Source organism: Myotis lucifugus, unplaced genomic scaffold, assembly GCF_000147115.1.
Source record: "Myotis lucifugus unplaced genomic scaffold, Myoluc2.0 scaffold_6260, whole genome shotgun sequence".
In the NCBI taxonomy this organism is placed as follows: Eukaryota; Metazoa; Chordata; class Mammalia; order Chiroptera; family Vespertilionidae; genus Myotis; species Myotis lucifugus.
The window spans coordinates 1-8,799 of NW_005877308.1; the positions used below are offsets into that span (position 1 = coordinate 1).

General features: G+C 42.2%; 1 pseudogene; it reads left to right on the forward strand.

The window, feature by feature from the left end:
* The first annotated feature begins 4,645 nt into the window (after positions 1 to 4,645).
* On the forward strand, positions 4,646 to 7,760 carry LOC102438104 (annotated as a pseudogene).
* The last annotated feature ends 1,039 nt before the right edge of the window (positions 7,761 to 8,799 follow it).

Below are 8,799 nucleotides of genomic sequence, written 5' to 3' on the forward strand. Positions count from 1 at the left end.
CATCGATCTGTTTCTGGCTCAAGTCACTGATAGATAAAGCTGCAGTGAACATACTAGTTTAGATGGTCCCCAACTTACAATGGCTCAATTTAACGATTTTCGGCTGTATGATGATGCGAAAGCAATATGCATTTCATAGAAACTATACTCTGAATTTTGACTTTTGATCTTTTCCCAGGCTGCCAGTCAACACTCAACCACTGAGCCACACCGGCCAGGCTGTGGTCAATCTTTTTTAAATCTATATTTCCACCCAGCCCCCCACTGGATTATTTTTAAGTAATCCTGGACACCATATCATTTCCTCCAAAAATACTTCAGTATAAATCTCTATCCCTCCACCCTGTTGCCCAATTTTTTTCTTAAAGCCTGCTAAGTTTGTCACCCTCCAGGTAGACAAAGCTTTAGGCTTTAAAGCCTCTTATTTTGTTGGTGTGTTTAACTTCAAAAACTGGCTCTGACTGAACTTTTCTTTCTAATTTAAATTTCCCTTTTTTAAATCCTCATCTGAGGATATTTTTTCCATTGATTTTTTTTTTTAGAGAGAGTGGAGGGGGAAGAGAGAGAGAGTGAGGGAAAGAGAGAGAGAGGGAGGAACATCGATGTGAGAGAAACATATAGGTCAATTGTCTTCTGCATGTGCTTGCAACTAAGGTATGCTGGGTGCATGTGCAGTAGAAGCCAAGATGGCACAGAGGCATGTGCAGTAGAAACTAAGACCAGGAATCGAACCCTCAACCCTTTGGTCTGTGAGCCTATACTCTAACTTTACTGAGCCAAACCAGCTATGGCTAATTTGATTTTATTTTTTCCGTCATTGTGGTGACCCCCAACCATAAAATTATTTTTGTTGCTACTTCATAACTGTAATTTTGCTACTGTTATGAATTGTAATGTAAATATCTTATATGCAGGATGTATTTTCATTGTTACAAATTGAACATAATTAAAGCATAGTGATTAATCACAAAAACAATATGTGATTATATATGTGTTCTTAGAGCAGTGGTTCTCAACCTTCCTAATGCCGTGGCCCTTTAATACAGTTCCTCATGTTGTGGTGACCCCCAACCATAAAATTATTTTCATTGCTATTTCGTAACTGTAATTTTGCTACTGTTATGAATGGTAATGTAAATATCTGATATGCAGGATGTATTTTCATTGTTACAAATTGAACATAATTAAAGCATAGTGATTAATCACAAAAACAATATGTAATTATATATGTGTTTTCTGATGGTCTTAGGCGAGCCCTGTGAAAGGGTCATTCGACCCCCAAAGGGGCCATGACCCACAGGTTGAGAACCGCTGACCTAGAGGCTGGGTTGGGCGGGGAGCTGAGAGCCTTTTACACTGATAGCCCTCTCTTCCCATGCCACCCCCCACCCCAGGAATGATGGGCATTCCAGGCCTGAATCACCATGAAAAGGGAGCTTGATTACCCCCACCCAGGGCTACTCTCTTTCCAAGTCCCTCCCTGCCCTCTGAAAGCACAGATTTTGACTATTGTACACCTCCTTCTCCCTCCCAACTCTCCCTTGACAAAAAGGTTCTATTCAAAGATCAAAATATATTCCTAGAATCAAAATGCAGCCACCCAGGCCACACCAGTCATGCAGGAGAGCCTGGGGCAGGGATGACTTCTCTAATGCACTTGGAATTATCTGTGGGACCGACCCAGCTCCAGAGACCCGGAGTTTCCAAAACTTTCTACTTCTATACACGGGGATGGCAGGTTTTCTCCCAATCTCCCAAATGCATCTCCAGCGGGGAGATGAACCTGCATCTTTTGTTGCCGTCCCTGTCCCTGTGGCAGTCAGTGCCAATCCACCATTTATAACAATTTCTCAGGCTACCTTTATTATCTTGAAATGAAATAGTTAGATAATGAAAACTACCTCTACAGATAATTCTATTATTAATAAAACTAGAGGCCCGGTGCACAAAAATTTGTGCACTCGGGGTGGGGGGGAGTGGTCCTTCAGTCTGGCCTGTGCCCTCTCACAGTCTGGGACTCCTTGGGGGATGACCACCTGCCAGCTTAGGCCCGCTCCCTGGGAGATTGGGCCTAAGTTGGCAGTCAGACATCCCTCTGGCAGCCAGGGAGCCCTCGGGGGATGTCCACTTGCCAGCAAGGAGCAGGCCTAAGCTGCAGTCTAACATCTTTAGCGCTGCTGAGGAGGCGGGAGAGGCTCCCACCACTACCGCTGTACTGGCAGCCGGCAGCCTGGCTTGTGGCTGAGCAGAGCTCCCTCTGTGGGAGCGCACTGACCACCAGGGGGCAGCTCTTGCATTGAGCGTCTGCCCCCTGTTGGTCAGTGTGTGTCATAGTGACCAGTCATTCCCAGTTGTTCTGCTGTTAGGGTCAATTTGCATATTACCCTTTTATTATATAGGATACCCTAACTATAATAGAAAGGTGAATAAAAGGAGAGAAATTTATAATCTTCAACCAACCCCCACCACCATCTCAAATTTGTTTCACATGTAGACCTGAAAAGTCAGATTTTCATTTTAAAAATCTCCCCAAAGGATCTGATATCTCCCCAGGATCTTGGTCCCTCCATGTGAAATCCCTGAAGCTCCATAAAGCCCATCTCTGGTACTGCCTGGGTGAAGAGACTTTCTGGTTTTCTGAATTGGAGAACATCTAGCAGAGTCCTAACCAAGCCAAGGACAATCTTCCAATTGATGCAGTAGTTGCAGACCTGGGCAGTTCTGTGTCTATTAACACACTTGACATTTACACACAAAATGGAACTGGGATCTAGGCTCAGATAAACAGGCTTTCCTCCTACAGGAGGAGGAATCCAGGACAGTTCTCCACTGGGTGGCGTTGTCCTGTGCATGGCTCTTCCCAGTGGCACCCCTCCTTACTGTGACACCAGAATGCCCTGTAATTTCCCCAAATGCCCCTCCTGGGAGTCATTATTCTCCAATCATTATCTTCTAGATGGTAGGACCTTCTGGAACCCATTTATATTTGTTTTTCTTTTTAATCAGAGCACACAGCATGGGATGTAATTCCAGGAATTTACAGATGGTCTCTGAGGAGAATTGAGGAATGGGAGAGGAAACTGGCTTGTCGGTGCCTGACCTTTTATCCTACTTGAAGTTACTAAACCTTTTTTTTTAAAGCATTTTTTGAACTCATACAGTTGGATCATCAAATTTCATAATCTTATTATGAAAAATATTCCCACAGCTTACATAATTACATTAAAATAATGTATTGTTCTTTATGCTCAAAGTCACTAATCATCCGAGAAATGCAAATCAAAACAACAATGAGGTACCATCTCACACCTGTCAGAATGGCTATCATCAACAAATCAACAAACGACAAGTGCTGGAGAGGATGTGGAGAAAAGGGAACACTCGTGCACTGCTGGTGGGAATGCAGACTGGTGCAGCCACTATGGAAGACAGTATGGAGTTTCCTCAAAAAACTAAAAATGGAACTCCCATTTGACCCTGTGATCCCACTTCTAGGAATATATCCCAAGAAACCAGAAACACCAATCAGAAAGGATATATGCACCCATATGTTCATAGCAGCACAATTCACCATAGCTAAGATCTGGAAACAGCCTAAGTGCCCATCAGTAGATGAATGGATTAGAAAACGGTGGTACATCTACACGATGGAATACTATGCTGCTGTAAAAAAGAAGGAACTCTTACCATTTGCAACGGCATGGATGGAACTGGAGAACATTATGCTAAGTGAAATAAGCCAGTCAATGAAGGAAAAATACCACATGATCTCACTCATTCATGGATAATAGAGACCATTATAAACTTATGAACAATAATAGATACAGAGGCAGAGCTGCCTCAAACAGATTGTCAAACTGCAGCAGGAAGGCCGGGGAGGGTTGGGGGGTAGGGGGGAGGGGAGATAAGAGGTCAACCGAAGGACTTGTATGCATGTATATAAGCATAACCAATGGACATAAGACACTGGGGGTAGGGGAGGCCAGGGGATTGTCAAGGGCGGGGGGGAAAAAGGGACACACATGTAATACTCTTTGTAATACTTTAAGCAATAAAAAAAGGAAAAAATAAATAAAATGAAATAATGTATTGTTCTGGAGAGAAGGGTGTGATATCTAAGATTTGTTTCCAATTGCCTGGGGAGCAACTGGGTGGGAGTAGATGAAAGGGTTAATAAAAAAAAAACATGGCTAACTTAGCAAGGGCTAACAAAGGAAAGCTCGTTCTGCAAGCACAAACATGCTCCCCTTGAGTGGCTATTTTACAGAAATTCCTGAAGACCATAACTCTTGTACAGCACCCCCCCTCCCCTAACCCCTGAGGAAGGACGTCTGGCACCAGCATATGTGTGTCAGCCTAAAGCCATCTGCAAGCTTTCCCTGAGCACACAAAAAGCCTGCTCTCTCCCCATTCACCACTGATTTCTTTCTCAAAATCAGTCCACCTGCACCAGGTGCCTTGAATAAATATCATTCTGATTACACTGAGCCTGGAGTCCATTCTGTAGAGAAATTTTCAGTAGAGATGCAACCAGATTGGCTAAGAGCTGGGTGCTTGGCGCACTCTGTCACTTTTGGGATTAAAAAATTTATTGAAAAATATATGTACGGAGGCTGGCGACATGGAGCTACCAGATTGGTCAGAGATGGCAGAGGTGGAGGAGACACTGAAGTGACTTCCAAGTCAGGAGTGCAGGGAATCCTGTGGTGAACACAGAAGGCATTCCCATCAAGAGCACCACACAGTATGCCAACCTCATGCACAACTTCATCTTGAAGGCTCAGAGCACATGTGTGAAATTGACCCCAGAATGACCTCACCTTTCTTTTAATCGCCACCAAGAAAAATTAAATTATAGTTGCACATGTTAACATAAAAACATTCAAATCTGTAAAGAATTTTTGTGAGTTTATTTGAGCCAAACTGTCAACAATTGCAGGAAGCAGAATCTCAACGAATTGGGATAATGCTCCAGAGAATAGAGGTTTTTCATCTATTATTATACACTAGTGGCCCAGTGCATGAAATTCGTGCACATTAAAAGGGAATTAATTAGCAGAAATATTTTAATATTGCTATTTGCCCTTTCTCTATAATAGAAGTGTGAGAGATGAAAGGAAGTTAGTAAAATGTATATGAAAATAATATATAAATTTATTAATAAATAAACAGTAACAAAAGAATATAACAACAACAGAGGCATGATATAACAACAACAAAAACATGATATGAAAACAATAAAAACATGATATAAAAACAACAGTGATGCAAACAATGACTGATAAAGTGATTAAACTTATTCTAATATCTCCCTGTACACCACATTAAGAGTAAAAACACTTTCAGAGTGCTTGACTAATTTCCCTTGTGATGAAGTATTTAGAACTTTAACTTTAACATCACATGCTCTTCGAACTCCAGAGAAAGCAACATATAACTGACCATGTGTGAAAACAGGTTCAGGTAGGAATATGCCTACTCTGTCCAGAGTTTGTCCTTGTGATTTATTAATAGTCATTGCAAATGCTGGCATCACAGGAAACTGTCGTTGAATTAATTTAAATGGGAAGCCAGTGTCAGATGAGGACAAATCAATTCTTGGAATCAGAACAACCTCTCCCTCTGCAGATCCTGTTAATACTTCAGCTTCAATCATGTTAGGTCATAATCTTTTGATAATAAATCTGGTACCATTACAAAGACCCCATTTACTATTGAGATTTCTCAATAGCATGATGATTGCACCCACTTTCAATTTTAATTTATGACATGGCATTCCCGAAGGAGTAACACTAGTAAGAAATTCGATGGCAAAATTCTCCTTTTCAGCATCATCTGTTGAATCAATGGAATCATCCCTCAAATATGTGTGAAAATCTCCATCAAGTATATACAAAATTTCTTCATTTAATTTTTGAACATGCTCATTTTTTGGACAAAGAATTGCATGCTTAGATATATTTTTAATATTATCTATAGATATAGTATTTCCAAAGGTAGCTTCAATAATAGATCCATTACAAATCATTTCACAGGGGATTTCAAAAATATCCATTCCTAAATGAAAACTGCTATCAAGTTTGCATCTCCAAGTTTTACTAACCATCCACTATAAGCAGAATCCTCTGATCTCATATTTGTTGTAAGAGACAACTTTCTGAAACATCCCCAAACATTGCAATACTTTAAACTCGTTTGTACTATGGCTGATTGCATAGGATGCGGTACAATACTAAGACATTGTAGAAAATCCCCTCCAAGAAGGAGAACTTTCCCACCAAATACAACATTCAAATTCATAATTTCTCTTAGTAATCTGTCTATGGCATTTATAGCATGACTGGATGCCATGGTGCATTCATCAATAATGAGAAGTTGGGCCTTTTTAAGAGTTTTAGCAACTTCACTGTTTATATCGAGTCTAGAAATTGAAGTTTTATTTAATGGAATTGGTAATTTATATTGGGAATGAAAGGTGCTTCCACCAAGAAGTAAATTTGCAGCAATTCCTATAGATGCTGTGGGTAAAACAGTACCACCACAACCTCTAATATAATGTATTAAAACTTTATAAAGATATGCCTCCACACTCCAAGGGCCGGTTGCTGCCTCAAACCTTGCCTCACGGGAAACAGCTCGGGGAGAGCACAGCCGTTTTCCAAGACGACCCCTGCAGGACTGACTTCCTTCCAGTGGTCAAGCCTCGGTCATGACGCGTTACACCCAGGGTTTTTATATAAATAGATTGCAATCAAAGTAGGTGGGTTACATTAAATCCACTGGTGATAGATTAGAGAGGTGGGAGAAAACAAATGGGGTGGAGGCAGGGACCTCTGGGATTGAATAAAGAGTAAAATGATAGACACATACTTAGGTGGGTACAGGATAGTTTACAGTCAACAATTAACATGATAACAATGAAGAATTTGTGGTATCTGTCTTGGTGCTCAGGGCATTTGGTTGTGCCCTGAGGGGTCCTGAAAAAAGGGAAGTTACAAGTTACCCTGACATTTCAAGGATATGTTATCCTAGAAGCAAAAAGACAATAAGCTCAGTTAAGGTAAAAGTTGACCTTGTCAGTGAAGATACTGGCCTAGGACGTAACTGCCCACCATAACTGCTTTTAGTTAAAGTTTAATTTCAGACCATTGTGGTTACTTAGGTCTCTGAGTTTGCAAGACCGCCATGCAGGCCTCCCCTGAGCTTGTCAGGTTAGCATGGGGTCCCTTTGGTCCACAATGTTAGAAATAGGGCGAGCACCCCAAGTCAGGGGTCCTGGTAGAACACAAAACATACTCAGGAGCCAGGCAGCAAGGCAAATATCTTTACTTCTACGTAGAAGGGTGCGCACACCGAGCAGGGGGTCTGCTCAGGTTTATAATCCCTGACGCACGTGACCTGTCCTTTGCTCTTGATTGGAGCTCAGGTGCACAGTCTTTTGCGATTGGCTAATTCAAAGGGAGGGGTTGCCTTTGCTGTTTCGAGATGGCGGCCCCTGGGGAGCTGCAAGCCATGCGGCCAACATGGCCGCTGCCAGGTCACGCAGCCCAAAATGGTAGCTGTCTAGACTGTTCTTTGACGGAAAAGATGACTTGTTTATTCTCACAACAAGACCATCCTTTGTGGTTACTTTAGGTCTCTGAGTTTGCAAGACCACCATGCAGGCCTTCCCTGAGCTTGTCAAGTTAACATGTGGCTCCTTTCGTCCACACACAGATAAAGACTATTTCCTGATTCTGATTCAGAATCTAACTGAATAAGCCACTTTCTTGGCTCCACACATCATTCCTTAATTTAATGCCCCCAAGAATAATAGTGTTAACCTATTGGGGGCAAAAATAGGATATTAGGACTAGCTATCATTATAAGAAATATTAATTATGCTCTATTAACCGTGATTGCTTTGTTCTGATTAAAGAAAGGACATTCTACCTGGCTGAGAGTTGTAGGCCACCCCCCTCCCCAATGCCTGAGAATCAACCTTGGACCAGGAAGTTAACCTTGGAATGCAGTCCATTCTCATTCAAGAACTGCCTACTATCAGGGAAAGATTAACAACCTTGTTGCCCAAACAATGGAGTCCTGCCCCAGTCCGCATTGCCTATTCCCCATGCCTGTAATCCCTACTTCCCCATGTAATCTTTGTCCTACCCACTATAAGCAGCTGGCTTATGGGGGGTTGCAGATTTTTATGGATGACCTGCTGCTCTCCAATACTGCCAGCAATATTGGAATAAATGCTCATATATGATTCAACTCTGTCTCTGCTTAATTGGCTCAAATAGTGACAGGCAGCCCTGACCATAGATTGTCCAGTTTAAAGCCAATGGGCAGGTGGAAACCACCTTGGATTCCATGCAGACCAATCCAGTGACCAAGGTGGGCTGCAGCTCCACCCCATCCCACCAGTCATCCTTCTGCTGGCCAGTCGCCCCTGAGTTCCCGATAGGGCCCTCTTTCCTCAAGCCTGAGAAAGGTCCGGAAGTCCCATCCCATATTTGGGGGACAAAGAAACCAAAGGGTATAAAGGGAAAGCTTCCTCCATATTGGTTTGCTCAGGATTTGGAAACAGGCTCCCCTGAGTCACTGTACTGGTACATGTGAAATATCTGAAAATAAATGTTTTTTTCCTGTGTCTCCAAGTACTCCTGTGTGTTCTTTGGTCCCCTGGTAAATTCTGTACCATAATGAACAAAATAAACTGATAAACAAAATAGATCCACAGACATAGAAGCATAGAACAGACTGCAGAACCTCAGAGGGAAGGTGGGGGAGGGTGGGTGGGTGGGAAGTGATCAA